Source organism: Camelus bactrianus, chromosome X (genome assembly GCF_048773025.1).
Source record: "Camelus bactrianus isolate YW-2024 breed Bactrian camel chromosome X, ASM4877302v1, whole genome shotgun sequence".
NCBI classification, from domain to species: domain Eukaryota; kingdom Metazoa; phylum Chordata; class Mammalia; order Artiodactyla; family Camelidae; genus Camelus; species Camelus bactrianus.
In genome coordinates, this window is record NC_133575.1 from 18,341,094 (window position 1) to 18,359,613 (window position 18,520).

Genomic DNA, 18,520 nt, shown 5'->3' on the forward strand with positions numbered 1-18,520 from the left:
ACCATTTTGATAAGCTATTAGCCTTCAAGCAACGATTCTAAACTAAGCAGTACCTTGCACCCAGATAAGGCGCACTTCGTCTAGATTTTCTTGAGTGCTTTTTCGTACCACAAGGTATTTAGTGTGTCCATCATTCATCCACCATTTTTCCAGAAGGAAATCTCCCTAAACTAAAACTCACCATTCAATTCATCTCCAAAATACCAGTTGATGGATGACTTCATGTATTCCTTTTTGGCTGATTGATTCTATTAGAGATGGAGCCAGCACTACCCATGAAAAATTGACAAGCTTTCCTCACCACTGTATCAAATGGAAGCTTCTGGTCGGCCTCACTTTGGAACCGTCAGAGGCTTGCAAAGCAAGCTGGTTTTGTGGTCGAGCGTTTCACACAACTTGGCTCAGGTCAGAGCCACGTTCATGGGAACCCTGCCGCTGCCGGACTATGAAATTTCCTGATTAAGGAAATGAGAGGAAATAAGTCATTAACTAGCACCTACACCCAGCACACCAACTCGGGGAATTCTTTTTTTCTTTCTTCAGGGGAATTAAAAACAGAAGATGCTGCTGTTACCAGCATCCCCTGAAATAAGATGACAAAATCAAAGATGAACATTGAACAGCTGTTTTGGAACTGATTCTGGGAATAAACAGAAAGCTGCCTATGGTTTCGCCACAGTTAAAAAGCAGATTCTCTGTGATTCATCTGAGGTCTATAGCCTGCAAACTGAGCCAAAGAAATGATGCCAAGAAAAGACAATGACAAAGGGAGAGGCTTAATCATCATGACGGTTGCAATTATAATTAAATGTAAACTTGAGAAGAGGATTGCTTCACTTTTAGTAAGAAGGCCAAGGTTTGAGGGGAGTCTACAGCAACTGGATCAAAGGCTGTTGTTCAGTTTCTCTCCCTACTAAGAGAACTCCCCACTTTAAGTTATCATTAATATTTATAAAATACAAGAAGAGAACATAATATTATTTTAATAGCTGGTATGAGAATTCTTAAATGGTTCCAGTTCTTTCTTCCTTTTTCTTTTTCTTTTCTTTTCTTTCCCTTCCTTCCTTCCTTCCTTTCTTCTCTCTCTCTCTCTCTCTCTTCTCTTGCCTGCCTGCCTTACATTTTTAAAATAAGCCTGTTTAGAGTAGAAGTGTGAACAGAACTACAGAGCTGCCTGGCACAAGCCAAGGAAAGGAATTTCTGTTTTGAACCAGAGAGGAAGAGGAAAGGGAAAAGTGAAACAGAAAAAGGGGGGTGAGCATCATGGCTGAAGGTTAGGGGATGGACTGTGTGTCCCCAAACTGTTAGTAAAGTTCTAAACTTCCGAAATGCTTGCGGTGGGAGGCGAGCTGGGAATCTTGTGCAGCATCTGGTGAAGGCGCTGACCTTTGGCAAGGAAAGGAATCAAGAAGACACACAGGAACAACAAATCAGGACCACGAAATAGAGACTTGAGAATTTGCAGAAACTGTGGGGAGGGCTGTGGACTCTTGTTGTGCAACTGGGTGTTTCAGCCAAGCTTACCTTAATCTGCCCCGGCCAGACAGTCTTCATCTGGGATCCATTTGCCCGGAGTGGGAGAAGCTATGTGGCTGTGAAGCTGTGAATGGTTTTTCATTGTGTTCTGTTCCCTGTATCTTAAAGTCATACCTGGAGTGATTAGGAAGTGTCATTGGGGGAATGTGAATCCCTAATGCACCCTTCCCAACTCTGACTGCATCAGGTGTCAATCCAACAGGTTAGATAATATCCATCATCTGACCAACCATCAGTCCACCTATTACCTCAGGAGGCATGTAGCCCCTTCTATGTTTAAGGTGGTGTACTAGGTTTTGGAGGTAAACAAATATGAACAAGACATAGATCCTGATCTCAAGGACCTTAGTCTAGTAATGACAACTGTAATGGGTTGAATTGTAGCCCCCACCCCATTAGGGTGAGCCCTTAATTCAATGACAGCATCCTTAAAAGTGATGAAAAAGGAAAAGATACAAAGAAAAGACGGCCATGTGAAAATGGAGGTAGGGAGAGATTAGACTCATGATGCTACAAGCCAAGGAATGCCAAACGTTGTTGGCAGCCACCAGAGACTAGAAGAGAGGTGTGGAATGGCTCCTCCCTCAGAGCCTTTAGAGGGAACAACTGGCTGATACCTTGATTTTGGACTTCTGACCTCCAGAACTATGAAAGAATGAGTTTCCGCTGCTTTAAGCCGCTCAGTTTGCGATTATTTGTTATAGCAGCCCAAGGAACTGAATACAGCAACTTGTGCTGAAATAGCTAGGCGCCGTTACCAAAAGAAGAGAAAATGACAAGCGTTGGTGAGGATGCAGAGATGGAACATTTGTGCACTGTTGGTGGGAATGTAAAATGGTGCAATTGTTATGAAAAATAGTAGGATCCTAAAAAAATAATAAAACTACCGTGTGATCCAGGAATCCCATTTTTGGGTACAAAAGATTCAAAGCAGTGAAAGTAATCCACCCAAATGTCTATTGACAGATAAATAGATAAAGAAAACTTGGTGTGTATATGTGTGTGTGTGTATACACACACACACACACACACACACACACACACATACATAAATACACACATATATATATCAGCCTTAAAAAAGAAAGAAGTCCTGTCACATGCTACAACATGGATAAATCTTAAGGACATTGTACTGAGCAAAAGAAGCCAGTCACAAGAGGACAAATACTGTGCGATTCCACTTATATAAGGTACCTAAAGTAGTCAGAATCATAGAAACAGAAGTAGAAAGGTGGTTACCAAGGTCTGGAGGAATTGGTGTTCAATAGGTATAAAGTTTCAGTTTTGCAAGATGAAAAAGTTCTAGAGATCTGTTGCACAAGTGTGAATGTACTTAAAACTACTGAACCACACACTTAAAATGATTAGGATGGTAACCTTAATGTTATATATATTTTTAACCACAAAAAATACTTGAATACCAGGAAGAAAGGGGTAAATGCCACAGTTAAGTATAGTAAAGTGCTTTGAAAATTCAGATGGAGAAGAGCTGACTTAAAGACGGTGGGAGTGCAGGGCAGGGAGCAGTTCAGAGGTTTTATGGCAGTGACAACATTTCTGATAGATCTTCAGGGAAAAAATACGATTTTGACATTCAGGGATGTTAGCTGACACAGGGTAGAGAAGAGCACCTGCATGCAAATGACCAAGTTGAGTACCGGAGATGAGTGTGGGGCCCAGGACTGCTGCTGGCCATTACGGTGCCTTTGTGCAGAGTAGAAAAAGATTCTGCTTTCTCCTGGGGCCTGACATGGCAAGCAGAGGGATTTCAGCTGGGGATCTGTTTGCAGCTCAAATTCAGCAGAACAGTATTGGCTGTCCTGGGTCCACACAGCGATAAGAAACTCAGTCGGAGAGAAAGATAATGAGCTTAGTTTGGGGCATGGTGAGTTCGGTGGGTCAGCAGAACATCCAGGCAGAGATAGGAAACAGAAAATGGAAAATGTAGGACCAGTGTTTGGAAGGAAGTTTAGGATCCAAAGTGTAGATTGGGACATCACTTTCATGGCATTAAAACTTTAATAAATTGGTCATCTGGTACCAGTTAACTCCACATATACTATAGAACATTGGTGTGGCCACCAAGGAGGCAGACAGCGCCCTCTGGTGGAAATGTGAAAACACTCATCAATACCATCCACACAGACAAGAGTACATAATTTTGAGCAAACACAATTCAAGAGCATTTTTCTTTGAATAGATATCCTTGCTGCCTGGAGTGCCACATGGGTCAGTTTAGCCCTGCCTGTGGCAGACATCCGGGCATCCTTCTCCTCCCTGAAACTGTATTCCTGCGGAGTGTCTGGGTCCAGCAAGAAATCATGTACACTGTTCACACGTCATTCCATTCTCTGGTGCTGAGGACCGAGCAGCAATTCCAAGAAGCCCTGTTACTCTGCCCCTTCCAGCCTAGAGACCAGCCAAGCTTGGAGACGTAGTGGCTTAGCTCCTTTGTCCCTGGGTCTCACCTGGTCCCTGGGAGGCACAGAGCCCCTTCCAAGAAGAAACTTCATCCACTCCATCTGATCCTCCCGAGGGGAAAGGGGAGAGAATCCACTTACTGGAGGAGGAAGAGAACTCTGATTCTTCCATTCCCTCGCCGAATGTTCTTTCATATTCTACTGCTCCCCGCCCCCACCCCCGGTAGAAGGTGAGTGAGGGAGTCCATTGTGTTGGTTTGCCCTGAATCCCGCCAGAGACCGTCCCTGACACTGAGGGTGGCAGGTAGGAGCAGAGGGCTTGAAGGCTGCAGGGTGCCACTGCTTTACATTTCATATCTAACCCGATCCTCACAAACAGTTCTACAGAAGTGTTATTATTTCCCACTATATAGTCGAGGGAACTGAAGTTCAGAGAGGGCACATAACTTTTCAAAGGTCACACACTAGTAAGAAATGGACCCAAGCAGAACTATTTTCCTAAATGAAATATAACTCACATGCCACAAAATTCAGTGGTTTTTAGTATACTCCCAAAGTTGTGCAACCATCATCACTATCTAATTCCAAAACATCTTCATCACCCTAAAAAGGCATTCTCTACCCATTAGCAGTCACTCTTCATCGCCCCCCGCCCCATCAGTCTACTTTCTGTTTCTGTGGATTTGCCTATTCTGGACATTTCACACAAATAGAATCATACAATACGTGGTCCTTTGTAACTGGCTTCTTTCACGTAGTGTAGTATTTGTTGTAGCCTGAATCAGTACCTCATTCTTTTTTACGGCAGGAAAATATTCCATTGTGTGGATAGACCACATTTTGCTTATCCATTCATCAGCTGATAGACACTTGAGTTGTTTTCACTTTGGAGCTATTATGTATAATGCTGCTCTGAACATTCACGTACAAGTTTTTGTGTGAGCGTATGTTTTTATTTGTCTTGGGTACATACCTAGGAGTGAGATTTTTGGGTCATATGGGAGCTCTCTGTTTAGCTTTTCTGAGGACCTGCCAGACTGTTTTCCAAAGTGAGTACATCATTTCCCTCTCTCACCAGCGATGTGTGAGGGTGCCACTGTCTCCACAATTGCATAAGCAAAACTCATTTTTTTCTTTTTTTAAAATGGAGGTACTGAGGATTGAACCCAGGACCTCGTGCATGCTAAGTATGCGCTCTGCCACTGAGCTCTATCTCCCCCTAAACTCATTTTCAAATTCATTTTCTTGCTCCCTCCCTTTTTCCCTTAAATATGTATTTATTGCTTGCTGTGTACCAGGCACCATGCCCAGCCCTGGGGATTCAGATAAATGTGCCTCTATACTCGAGGAATCCTCAGCCCAGGGCAGACATAGCATATTTATCTTCGCATGGTGTCCCTGCCTTGAATGCTTTGCATGGATGTCCCACCCTCAGGCATTACTTCTTGGAAAATATAAACTGTAAAGTTTATGCTAATTAAAAAAATTTTTTTTTACTTAGAATGACAGTAAATAGCAAATAAAAAGCACCATTCCAAGTTGAGAGAGGCTGTGGAAGGAAGGAAAAAGCTCTATATTTTAGTAGCTCAAATAGCACTCATTTGCTGCTTTTTGAAACAGGCTATCCCACATTTTCATTTTGCACTGGGCCCCGCAAATCCAGGCTCTGCCCCTGGCTGGGTCCTCCAGCAGGAGGGCACTACCACGTTACAGGCAAAGGGTGCGGCCATGGGGAGGGGTGAAGAATTGGGTCCCCGTGTGATTTACCACACCATGCATTCAATAACCTGGGAAATGCGTTATTGTGTGAGCACAGGAGGCAGCAGAGGGTCCTAAGAGGCTCAGATCTTTAACATTTCTTCTCAAGAGTGATAAAGGATGACATTGGATTTAGTAGGAACCGTTGACGCTCTGCAGATTCTGTTTTAAATTTATAAATGAGATAGAACTTGGAGCCAACCGCTAGTTCATCCCTCAACTTCAAACACAGGAAAGGCTTAGCTGGTCTTGCGCGCTGCTGATATCCTTAAGAGGGTTGTTTTGCTAAGGAGACTGTAAGTCACTCTGATTAGATAGCCCCTTGAGCTGTAGGGAAGCCTTGGTGGAAGAGAGAGCATCTGACTTCTTCCCTGTCTCATCCCATTGATATTCTTTCTTGACATGAAACTTCTTATCTGACTTCTATCAGTTTTGTTATAAACGGACTTACAAATTTGGTGGAAAATGCAGGCGTGTGTGCAAGGTCACTTAGCTAGTAACCAGAAGACCTAAGGTTAGAATCCATATCCCCGTACTTTTCCTTTGATTTGGAAAGAGAGTCACTGTATTTTTATAGAGTGTTAAGTCATTTTTGTAAATCTCATTTGGGGGCAACAGATTTTTTTTTTTTTGCCTTTTTTTTCCACTTTAGTTACTGAGATGTAAACGTCCATCTGCCCAAATGTTTAGTGTGTGCAAAAATATTATCATGGATGGTTTTTAAGACTTTGAAAAGTTCTTTGTTGGCAATTCTATTAACCATTAGATAAGAAATGAGAGAAACAAACCCACTGTCAGCTTAACTCAGCTCTTCAAAAGAGCTTCACTTAGGAATATGTGTTTCCATCCCAGAAATGATTAGTGGATGGTTAAATTACAGGAGGAGGCAGAATTAACATTTTGAATGAAAGGGTATATAATGAGAGAGTTTGAAGTGGAAGAAAATTGCTCGCAAATAGAATAGGATTTTGAACAAGAGACAAACTGGCCCAGCTATTTATGTACATTACTCGCTTCAGTCATTATATTTTGGGCTCCTTTTCAGTTCTGACCAGTCTTTCTTAACCTGCTGAAGCCTTAAACTTTACCGTCCAGAGTTACACTGTGAAAAATAAAGCTACGTTGTCCTGAGGTGTGTGGCCAATTTGGTGGCATAGGAGCAGGATAAAGCTAGTCCGTCTGCCTTCTCTCTATCCTTCCTCTTCTCATGACTGGGTCCGTGGGGAGATGCCTGTGCTGAGGGCCTTCACCCACAAGGTCAGAAACAACCTTTAGGTTCTGCGGCCCCGGAGAGCCAGGCAGAACTCTGGCTCATGACTCACAGAAGCTCTCAGAGGCCAAGGGCATCATCTAGGTAAAGCCAGGCAAGCCAGGTCAAGTGTAAGGCTTTTCAGCGTCTTGATGTGAGACAACCACTTTGGGACTTGGTCCTGCTGACATGGTGGTCGTAGAAGTCATTGAAAACTCTCAGGGGCAAAATGCTGGAACATTTTTTTCACTTGTACTTTCATCCCTTACATATGGAGGAAATATTTAGCATCTGCCAGCCAGGGAACGCCTATGGGGGCCGCTCAGTTGTTCTGGCAAATCCACACACCTGGAAGGGTGAGGGGCTCAGGAGTGACCCTGGGCAGTGAGGATGGGCCGGTGGATAAAGACTTGCCTTTTTCGGGGGTCTGTTGAAGATCTGATGAACATGCAGATCTCAGGCAGATCTTCTACAGGCTCTCAGCTGAGTCCCTGTGTGGATGAGCCTTTCTTGCTAAAATGATAACTTTCCACAGTGACCTACCCATGCCCATGCTGTCACCTCAGGACCCAGAAGGAACTGAACCTAAGACCCAGCATTTGCATCTGTTCAGAAAAACGAGATGAGGGAAAAATTATAACTCCATTGCAGGTGCTCTCAAAGGACACTGGCAGACACAAAGCAGAAACAGCCTGTCAAAAACACATGGGAGTCGACTCCCAGGATCTCCTAGGGCATCCATGAATGACCAGATTTATTCCTTGATGACTGATCCAGCTGCTCAAGGGCAGAATGTCCTGACTTGTGTGGACCTGGACCCACAGATGGACATCCTGCAGGCTGCACTTGTCTACCCCTGGCCAAAAGGAGGGACTGAGAAAATGAAAAATAGCCCTGCTGGCAGCTAGGTTGTGATGTTCCCAACTGAAGATAAATAGCGCTCGTGGGAAATAAATAATGTCCAGAGAAGGCCGCTCTGACCATGTTTGGAACTAGAGAGAACCAAGGCCACTCCTCAACCAGGGAAGTGATTAGCAGTCCCTCTCCTCCTCTGACTAACAGGATTCTCTGTAGATCCTTTACCAATGACAATTCTAGCCCCTTCTTAATCTTGCCACCTCGCAAAGGAAAACGAAGATGCCCAATTATTGTGCTGCTTCTGCCTCTTGACAACAGTGAATTCAGAATATGCCCCTGCTTCCTTAAACTCTTCTCAGAACCCCTCACCGCCTGCCTAAATCCTGTAACAGCTCTTCCTCACTTCCTCTCACTCCAGTGCCCTGTGGCTCCCCGGGGGAGTGACTTCTTACTGGCTGCTGCGAGCTAACTGGAGCCAACTGGGTTTTGACTATGGTGAGTTCCTGCGGCTCTTCCCTTGGTGGGCATCTGCACTGGCCTCGCTGCTTGCTGCCATCCGATTAGAATCAGAAGAGAGCCTATGGAAAAGAGGACAAATGCCACTATCTTCAGATGTCTGCTACTTCTTCTCTCCCCTTTCCCTGTCTTTGCCTTCATTAGATGGAACTGATCTGTGAATGACTTCTTTTGTATACATGCAAAATAGCGTGCTAATAGCTCCCTATCTAGTATGCTTCTGAGTCAGTTTGCACTGTGGTCGACATTTTCTGAAGATGTGACAGTAACAGCAGGGTCTCCGTTGTGACTCCATATAGTTGATACCTTAAGTTCAGTATCATATATCTCCCTTTAAAAAATGTCCCTCCGCTGTTTCTTCCGTCCTGGCCTCCGGCTTTCCAACAACTTGCTTGCCTCTCTCCTCTCTACAGCCCACCAGAAAACAAACAAATGCACAAACATAAACCCTCCAAACTCCCAAACTCCAAAACGACATCAAAATCTTCCCATTTTATTAGGCAGAGCAGTTTATCTCACTCAAGCCTCTACCTCAGCGCTCAGCTCTTTTGTAGATCTAAGGACTCAATGAACGAGAATGGAAACTAATCTGAATATCCAGTAATAGAATAGTTAAGTATAGTGTGTCAGCCTAGTGGACTATCTTGCAGCTGTTAAAAGAGGAAACTAAGGCAACCTAGAAACAAGGAAAATAGTTTATGAAACAATTGCTTATAGAAATTAACTATAATACAGTGGACAGTGTGATTACAACTAGGTAGCAGTCAGTATGTGTAGCTCAAGGCTGAAGCTGGGTGCCAGAGGGGTTTACAGGTATGACTCGATGATGTGAGCGGTAGGCCCACCAAGGCTCTATCTGAATGAGGGATAGAGGAACCTGACGGAAAGGACTGGCGCTTGTGAATGGGGTGAGGTCAGCAAGGCCCTGGCACAAAATTTAACAGAGTGCTAAGCAAACGGACAAAAAAACTTCAGTAATCAAGATAAAAATATTTTAATGCAAAAAAATATTTAAAAAATGTGAATTAAGGCAAAACATAATTTTTGATACTATGGTGGACACAGTATCAAAATTTTAAGTGAAGTTTCAACCCTACATTTGCCTGACTCTGAGAGTGAGCACCTCACTTGCCTCAGCCTAGTCCAGCCCTGGTGAGGATAATGACTAGCTGTGTAGGACCACCGGCTGTCTCCCACCTCTAGGACCCAGCCCCCCTGAGAATAAGGGCCACTCCTTACTAACCCCCAAAGGATGGAGAGTCCAGGTGCACATACTTGGTTAGGGAATGGTTGATCAGAGGGAAGACGTTTCCAAATGTCAACTAGATCTTCCAGGGGCTTGGGCTGGGACAAGGAGATACAGCAAATAAAAGTGCCCCATCATGCAACTCTCCATAAAGAGCTCCTCTATGAATGTAACCTAGTTGGGTGACTCATGGAGATTCTTAGAGTGCGAAACGGAGACATGTCTATGAGTCAGAAGCAGCAAAGGACATCACTATAGCAACCTGGGTCCCTGGGGAACCACTGTCCTTGTAGGAGCATAGGAGCAAAGGCTGAAGAGGCATGTTATGTTTGTGCAAAAATGTATGTGGGGAAACCCAGAACCCCCCAAGGAGCCGGGAGGCAGGCATTTAGAGATGGTAATTCTGTATATTCTGAAGATTGGAGGTGGGGGCTGATCTAATTGACGTTCAGTTTTATAATTGTTGTAAACCTATCGAACAGCCAGCCTGGGGTGGCTCATGAAAAATCAGATACTGTATGCAAATTTGCAAGGACTAGAGAGCAGTGGGTCAGAGAAATAGTGTAATGATTGTGTGAAGCCTTTTAAACTTTTTCTTAGTGTTTCTATGTGATCTTTTCAACTAATAAAAAGGAAAATGAAGTAAATATCACATCCCTGAAATTACATGCATAGAATGCAGAACCTGGCACCATAGCCTGGAGTCCAGCAAACTTAAATTATTGTCCAACCCAGGTTCCTGTGCCCCACGCACAGTGAGGCCAAACAAACTGAAATGCTGCAGTTTGGAGCAGAGAAAGGTTTACTGCAGGGTTAAGCAGGGAGAATGGGCGGCTCATGCTCAAAAGGCCTGAACTCCCTGATGGTTTTCAGGGAAGTGTTTTTATAGGTAAAATTTGGGGGAGGCCTGCAGGATGTGTGACCACCCTCTGTTTGCTTGGTGGTGCGGTAACAGAGTGGTGTTCTCGAAATCTCAGTCATCAGCCTTTTGGTTCCAGCCAGCCTGGGGTCCACGTGCTTGAGCTCAGCCTGAAGTTAACATCCTTCCCCTGGGTGGGGCCTTAGTTCCCGTGGAAGAACTCAGAGGAGATACATTGCTATGTATATCCCTGGAGGAGGAACCAGGCCCTGCTTTATTGCCGACTGTTGTTTTTTGACTGCTCTTCCTTAGTTTCTGTGTTCCTTCCTTTCCCTGATTAGTAACTGTCTGAGTTTGCCCTTTGCTACTCAGGGACGATCTAGGAGGCCAAAGCCTTTTTCCTACAAACAAAAAATGGGAGACCTGGAAAGGCTTTGTGCCCGGGAGGGCCCCATAGGTTCCTGCTCAGTTTCAAAAGGACAACATCTCACACGATTATCTGAGCCTAAATATGTGAGGTTTTATCAAGATCAAGAGCTTGGTTTTCCTAATAGTGTCCTTACTAGAAAACAGTAGGGCAAGTCTCTATGACGATAAAGTGCCTGTAGGATGAGGCCTAAAATAAGCATTCTGTATTAAAACAAACTAACAACAACAACAAAAAACCATGGCCATTGATTCTAATGTGTAGGCAAGATTGAGAACTCTTGAGCCCAGTGCTGTCCAACAACTTTCTACAGTGACAGAAGTGTTATACCTGCGCTGTCCGATAGAGGCGCCACTAGCCACACGTGCTCTTGAGCACTGAAACGTGGCACGTGGGACTGAATTTTTACTTTTGTTCGATTAAATTGAAATGTAGGTGTAAACAGCCACAGGTGACTCAGGGCTCTTGTCTTGAACAGCATAGCTCTTGTGCAGTGGTGCTCAGACTTCGGCTGGTGTCAGAGTTCCCTGAGGAACTTGGTGAAAATACAAAGGTCCAGGTTGCGTCCCACTTCAACAAGCCTCGGTCTGTGTCCCTTCTGAGCTTGCCAGCAGATTTCTTCCAGTGTGGCATTTTGCAAACTTTTGAGGCATCTTAGCAAAGTGCAGATTCTGATTCAGTAGGTCTAGGATGGGGCCCTGAGTCTGCATTACAAACAGGCTCACGTGAGATGCCAATGCAGCTGGTCTGGGGACCACACTGTGGTAGCATGGCTCGAGATTTGAGTTGTACTTGTTTCTTTTTAAGGTCAATTCCTGAGTGGATGCTGTCAGCATTTTCAAATGTTCTACTCAGTGAAAGTTTTTTTAAATTGATTTTTAAATTTGAGATATAATTAACCTAACGTGTCAGTTTAAGGTGTACAACATACTGATTTGATGCACTTATTAAATATTGCAGTGTGATGATCACCACTGTAGCTTTAGCTCATACCTCCACCACATCACATAATTATCATTTTTTTTGTGGTGAGAACTTTAAAGATCTAGTCTCATAGAAATTTTGAAGTCTTTAATACAGTATTGTTGACTATAATCACTATGTTGTACATTATATCTCCTGACTTATTCATCTTCTAGTTGCAAGTTTATACTCTTTAATAATAGCTCCCCAGTTCCCCCACCAGGGGAAGAGGTGTTTGGGACATCAACTACTTTTTCACTTCCCTCCCCCTGTTCAGATCAGGCCAGCTACATTTTATCCTCTTGCCCCAATTCCCGACATGTTAGAAATGCCAGCATCACTCTAAAGATTAGGAAGAGGTAGAAATCCCAGGTAAGTGGCATCCTGATCTTACCTATATTTTCTGCAGTGCGTTATTTTTCTTTCATAATTTATTACCTGCTCCAGAAAAAAAAGAGGGCCTCTGTGTGTGTGTGTATGTGTGTAGAGAGAGGCAGTTAATATGCATTGTGAGAGCATTGTGAAAATTGACTAGTTGCCAGAAATTACCATCACTGAAAAATGAAAGCTCTGCACAGTTGATGGCACTGAAATGAGAGTTGACCTGCATTTGCCAATATTTAACAGTTACATTTCCTAGAGATATTAGAAAAAAAATCCCTAGAATTATTGCTGAAACTTGACAATAAATATAGATTCGTGATTAGTCAATAGAAGAGAAAAGGGGATTTTTAGTGGGTCAGAAACAGTACATTGTCTTAACATGGACTGACTTTTTAAGTCTCAGAAAGTTAAATGGATCTTTCAATGGGAAATAATGGGCACCCTCTTTTTCTTTTAATGTGATTTTCTTTTTTTCAGTTCTTTTTTAAAATTTATTTTTCATTTGTGCTTTATTTATTTATTTATTTTGGCAGAGAGGTAATTAGGTTTAGTTTATTTTTAGTGGAGGTGCTGGGGATTGAACCCAGGACCTCGCGCATGCTAGGCACGCACTCTACCACTGAGCTGTACCCTCCCCCTGGCACCCCCTTTTTATTTCCACTACTGGTGTGTTCTACAATGTCACCCATACATCGGGCAGCTGCTCCTTTCTTAACAACACTCCAAGCCTACGAAACTCCCACTTAGATAAAAGAACCTAATTCTGCATTGTGCATCCCAATTACAAGCTGCTCCAAATTGCAGATGCAGAATGGAGGGTGATGTGAAAAGGCCCGTGTCTCCCTCAGCCTGCCTGTGGGGAAGGGAATGTTGTCCCCCAGGTTCTGTCTTCTTGGACCCTGGAGCTGGCCCTGGGTGGAGAGTCTGTCTGACCACTGTTGCTGGGGTCGCCTGTACCTGTATATTGGTTGAGACTTCCAGAAATGATCACTGCCCACCTTCCTGCTCTTCCTCTACTTTCTTGGCCATGCCTTCTCAGCCAGCTTATTCTTTTCCTGACCTGTAAATGTTGGCATCTTTCAAGAGTCAATTCTAGGATTTCTCCTTTATGCATTTAGCTGTTGTGTTGCTCAGCACACACGTTCCGGACACTTGCTTCTTAAACTGTGCCTTCTGCTGTTCCGCAGTGTCCCTCTTCAGTCTCTTGTAGGTCTCTTTCATCATCACTTCCTCCTTTCCTGGTCATAATATTGCCGTTTCTGGTTTTTATGGCATTGGCCTTGCTGTCTCTTCATTTTTTATAGCTTACCATATAACTGTTTTTTTAAACTCATTTTGACATTTTCAATCTTTTGGTAGCACTAAGTCCGTTTGCATTTACTGAAATGACTGGTATACTTGGCTTTATTCCTTTTGTGTTGTATTTATGCCCTATTGTTTGACTTTGATGGTTCTTCTTTTTCCTTTTTCTTATTTTTTTTTCTGGTTTTATTAATTTGCTACCCCTTCTATGTTTTACCCTTATTAATTTGGACATTCCATTGTATTTTTCCATCCTTTTAATGGCAGCTTGTTATTCTCTGGTGGTCTTAATCAATTGCATATTCTGTTACCATTATTTGAAAATAAGACCCCTCAGCTATTTTTCTCACCAAGACTGTCTATTTTCCCCTGAATCCCCTTCCCCAATAAGATGATATTGTTAGACTATTTTAATTTCCCTTCCCCTTCTTGCTCCAAGTAAGAAATTTCAAGTGCTCTTTCTCCACTCTACCGCCATGTTCACCACATCCAATGCCTAGGTTTTTCTGACATAGTTTAGTTCTAAATAATGATTAAAATTGCCTTTGCAGCAACCTCTTTTGTTTTAAGGATCCTTATCTAGTACTCATGTTACATATCCCAAGAATTTGTTTATGATTGATTTAGATTAAACTACATATTACCTATTTTCAGAAATCCAATCATTATCCATTTAATGTCAACTTCAGTATTTCAGGCCTCTGTTTTTGTTCATTTGTTGTTTGGTTAGAATGATTTCTTGAGTATTTTTTTCAAATAGAGCATGGGGTTGTTAAACTTTTTTAATTCTTAAAAAATTTGTTTAAATGTTTTTTATCCTGATGGATGAATGAAATACTGGCTGGGTATGGGATTCTTGGGTTGCAGTCCTTTACTCTAAGTAGTCTCTAGTTGTTATTTCAACATCTTCTAGCTTCTGGGATTTCTAGTGTCTGTGAGTCTGTTTCTGTTTTATCAATAAGTTTGTGTCATTTTTTAATATTCCATATAAAAGTAATATTCTATGATATTTGTCTTCCTCTGTCTGACTTACTTCACTTAGTATGATAATTTCTGGATCCATCCATATTGCTGCAAATGGCATTATTTCCTTCTTTTTTAAGGTGGAGTAATAGTCCATTGTGGGTATGTATGTATATATATCTCACAACTACTTTATCCAGTCACCTGTTGATGGACATTTAGCTTGTCGCCATGTCTTGGCTATTCTAAATAGTGCTGCTTTGAACTTTGGGGTGTATGTATCTTTTAGAATTAGAGTTTTTGTCTTTTCTGGATATATGCCCAGGAGTGGGATTGCTAGATATGGTAACTTTAGTGTTAGTATTTTTACGGAAACTCCATACTGTTCTCCATAGTGGCTGCACCAATTTACATTCCCAGCAAGCCTTTCCCTCCTTCTTAACCCTGTTTTTGCTTGCTATGTCTCCTAGATCTATCCTCCAAGTGTCTTATCTTTTTCTCCTTATAAATTCCATCTTTTTGTATTTTTGAGACATTATGCCTTGAGATATTTTTTCTCCTTCACCCCGATTACTCACTCTGGCCATATTAGTAGCTAGTCTCTCCCTTAATTCATCTAATGTGTTTTTAAGTTTGAAGCCATAGCATCTATTTACAGAAAGTTTGCGATTTTTAAAAAGTTGTTATCTGTCCTCCTCTAGCAGTTCTGTTTTGCTGGGTGCCTGTCCTGTTTTATCTTCTTCCTTCTGTCTGCTGGGAACTCTTAGATCTCTGTTATTTTTCTTTATCTACTGTACTAAGACAATTTGGGTATCACCTGTTGTGCACCAGGGCTTGGAATAAATTGTCATCAGCTTTATTGGGGGAAAGGAAAACTTACAAGGGCAAGGTAACAGGACAAGAGAAAGCACAGGTCCCTTTCCTTCCATCATCCACTAAACCCTCCTGGATACACAGCATGGATTTATGTACCAGTAGAGGAACCTGTACCTGTGTTGCTCTCCTGTTATAGAGTGCACATGAGAAAACAACCTTATCAGTGAAGGGACAGACAAACTGCTTAATTGCCAGGCAGTCTGGAGTTGGACACTGGCTATTTAAAGGAGTTACCTGGGAATTCCACTTGCCAGCACTTGAAGTCTACTGGGGGACACTTCTCCATGTTCCTCCTGTTTGTGCATGTCTTTTGAGCAGAGACACTGACAGCCTTTATTTTGAACTAACTTTCCAAGGAAGTTTGTATAGTGAACAGCCTTAGGAAAGAGAGAGAGTATCTCCCTAACGGAGCCAAAGACAAACGTGTTTGTTACCTGTAATAATAAAGATAATCTCTCTCTCTAGAGCAAAATTTGGGCTTGTTTGCAGCCCTTTAAAAATATTGTTATTTCCTAAGCTTGGGTTTTCCTCCTGTGACACACATCCACTGCATTTGCAGTATTCATTGCACACCTCTGTCTTGTCCCCAGGGGACTTGGCTGGGCAAGTCCTCTGTCTCTGACCCAATATTCTGGTGTCTTCTGCCAGCATCCATGAAATTAAGGCTAACTTGTTGGTTCAGAAGCAGCATAAAATCTCAGACCTTCACAGTTCTCGACAGAGCTCATTAGAAGTGACATGCCCTCCCATCAGAAAGCTGAGTTCAGTGGAAGACTGGCTTTCCCACCTGCTCCAGCCCCAGCTGATTTGTGGTCCAAGCAATCCAGAGGAAGGCCACTTGGGGATAATGCTTATTCAATACAGTGGATGACTGGCCACTACAGGGTGTTTGGTAATTCCTGATCTCGATATGGAGGAAGCCCCAGTCTATGGAAGGGCTGTCTTCCAATGATTTATTTATAAGTATTTTTCTAGGTTGAATTTGTTCTAACACCAGTGCTTAAATATAGAATCTCTAATGAGTAAGCATTTCACCAGAGTTTACTCCTAAGCAATCCCACATGCCCTTTTTCACTTTTAACATTGAAGTCATAAAATATATTTTTCTATTCCTTTCCTAACCAAATAAAAAGGAACATTTTCAACTAAAAAAATAAATATTCTTCTAGGGCAATAACTTTATAAATGGCAGTTACACCTAGCCCTAGGTATTCCTAAACTAGCTGTCTAAACCTACTAAACAGGTTCAGTTTTGTGGTTTAAGACCGTGGGTTCTGGAGCCAAACTACCTGGGCAACAGGCCTCCTGAATTTCAAATCCTGACCCTCCCATTAGCTAGATGTGGGACCTTTGACAAGTGACACAACCTCGGCTTCCTCACTTGAAAATGGAGATAACAACACTAACTACCAATAGGGTCATTTTGAGGAGTAAATGAATAATCCATGCCTTGCAAACCACTGCTTTCCAAGCTGCTGTGATCACCATTCAGTAATCTGGCCACTATGTACAATGTAAACAAACTTGATCATCACCTGTGGTCTTGTTCGTGTAACATATGCTGTTGGAGATGATGCTTATTACCTACTTTTTTTCCAAGGGAGGAGCTTCCCTTAGAGTGAGTATTCCTAACCTGGAGCCCATGGACACTTTCAGGGGACCCCTGAACTTAATGAGAAAAGAAAATGCCTTATGTCTTTATATTCTCTGACCTCTAAGTGAAATGTATATTTGCTACAAATGAATACCAGTAACAAACCATAGTAATATTAACAGTGTCTATGAATTTGTGTCGAATAGAAATCACAGATGTTTTCATATATTTCAGATACATGAAATACAGCAGATACCTCAGAATATCATTCCTGCTCAGCACTGCTTTGAAACAAGGGTAATTAGTAGTCCCACTGCTAAATCTTACTATTTAATGCATTAACAAAGAAGCACATTTATTATTTATCATAAATTTATTTATTTATACTTTCAGGGTTGTATTTTAGTGTAATGGGCTTCCTTTCTAATGCCTCATTATTATATATTATATATTATTATATATATTTAGATATTATATTTACTATATATAATGTAGTATAATGTATTCTTTTCTGCACATAAAAATGTTACTCTGAGAAAGGATCCATAGTCTTCACCAAATGCCAGAGGCCTATTGCCCAGGAGTCAAGAAGCTCTTCATTAGAGCAAAAGTGGCCTTGCTCTGCCCACTCAGTTCCCCCCAGTCAGAGAGCCAGACCCGTGGGGAGGGGTCTGAGGTTCTCCGGCTGTCTGTGAGTGAGTAGAAGAATCTCCCTAATACACGGTGCAGTACTAGGAAACTGGCTTGGCCCAGATCTAAATTATGTCCTTGAATATATGAGCAGCACGTAAGAAGAGGATATATTGACTTCTGGCTGGCTGACTCCTGAATCTCTTTCAAATGGAGATGTCAGTTATTAGCTCCCCTCAAACACCAACATATCGCTAAGTGACATTTCACCCCCATGTCAAGGTCTTCCCAACCAAAGGATGAGCCCAGTGGGGACAGGTCTATGTCTTGCCCTCAGTGAGGCAGTGGAGAGGGTAGTGTGGTAAAGGACATGGTCTGACCCCATAAGGCTTGGGTCCAAATCTGAGAGCTGATACTTCATAGCTGGGTGACCGTGAGCAAATTCTTTAAGCTCCCAGTGACTTGTTTCCTCATCCTTAATTGTGCCTTCCTCACATGGTCCTTGCAAGGACTGAGTGAGTTGAAATGTAAAAATCGAACAGTGCCTAGCAGGTAGAATAAAGGGAAAAAATCCTGTATTTTATAGCTTAGGTGTTTTTCAAAATGCAGTTAAAGCAGCTAAGTTTGACGTTTTCCCTGCAGATCAAATACTGAGGTACTGGACATGAAGGATTATGTTATTAGGTTTTATAGAAAAAGACATTAAACTACCGAAAACACTAATAAGGCTCCGTCCGGGTTGTCTTCTCCCTTGCCGGGAAGAATACTCAGCTTTCTCTAATGAACAGGTGGTTGTGGTGCTATTTCAGGAGGCAACTCACAACAAAAACCAAAGACGATATTGGTATCAGCTGAGAGGTGGCAAGTGGAACCAGGACCTTGGAGACTGTCTGGCAAGGAACCTAACATGATTTTGTTACTTTTAAGAAATAAAAG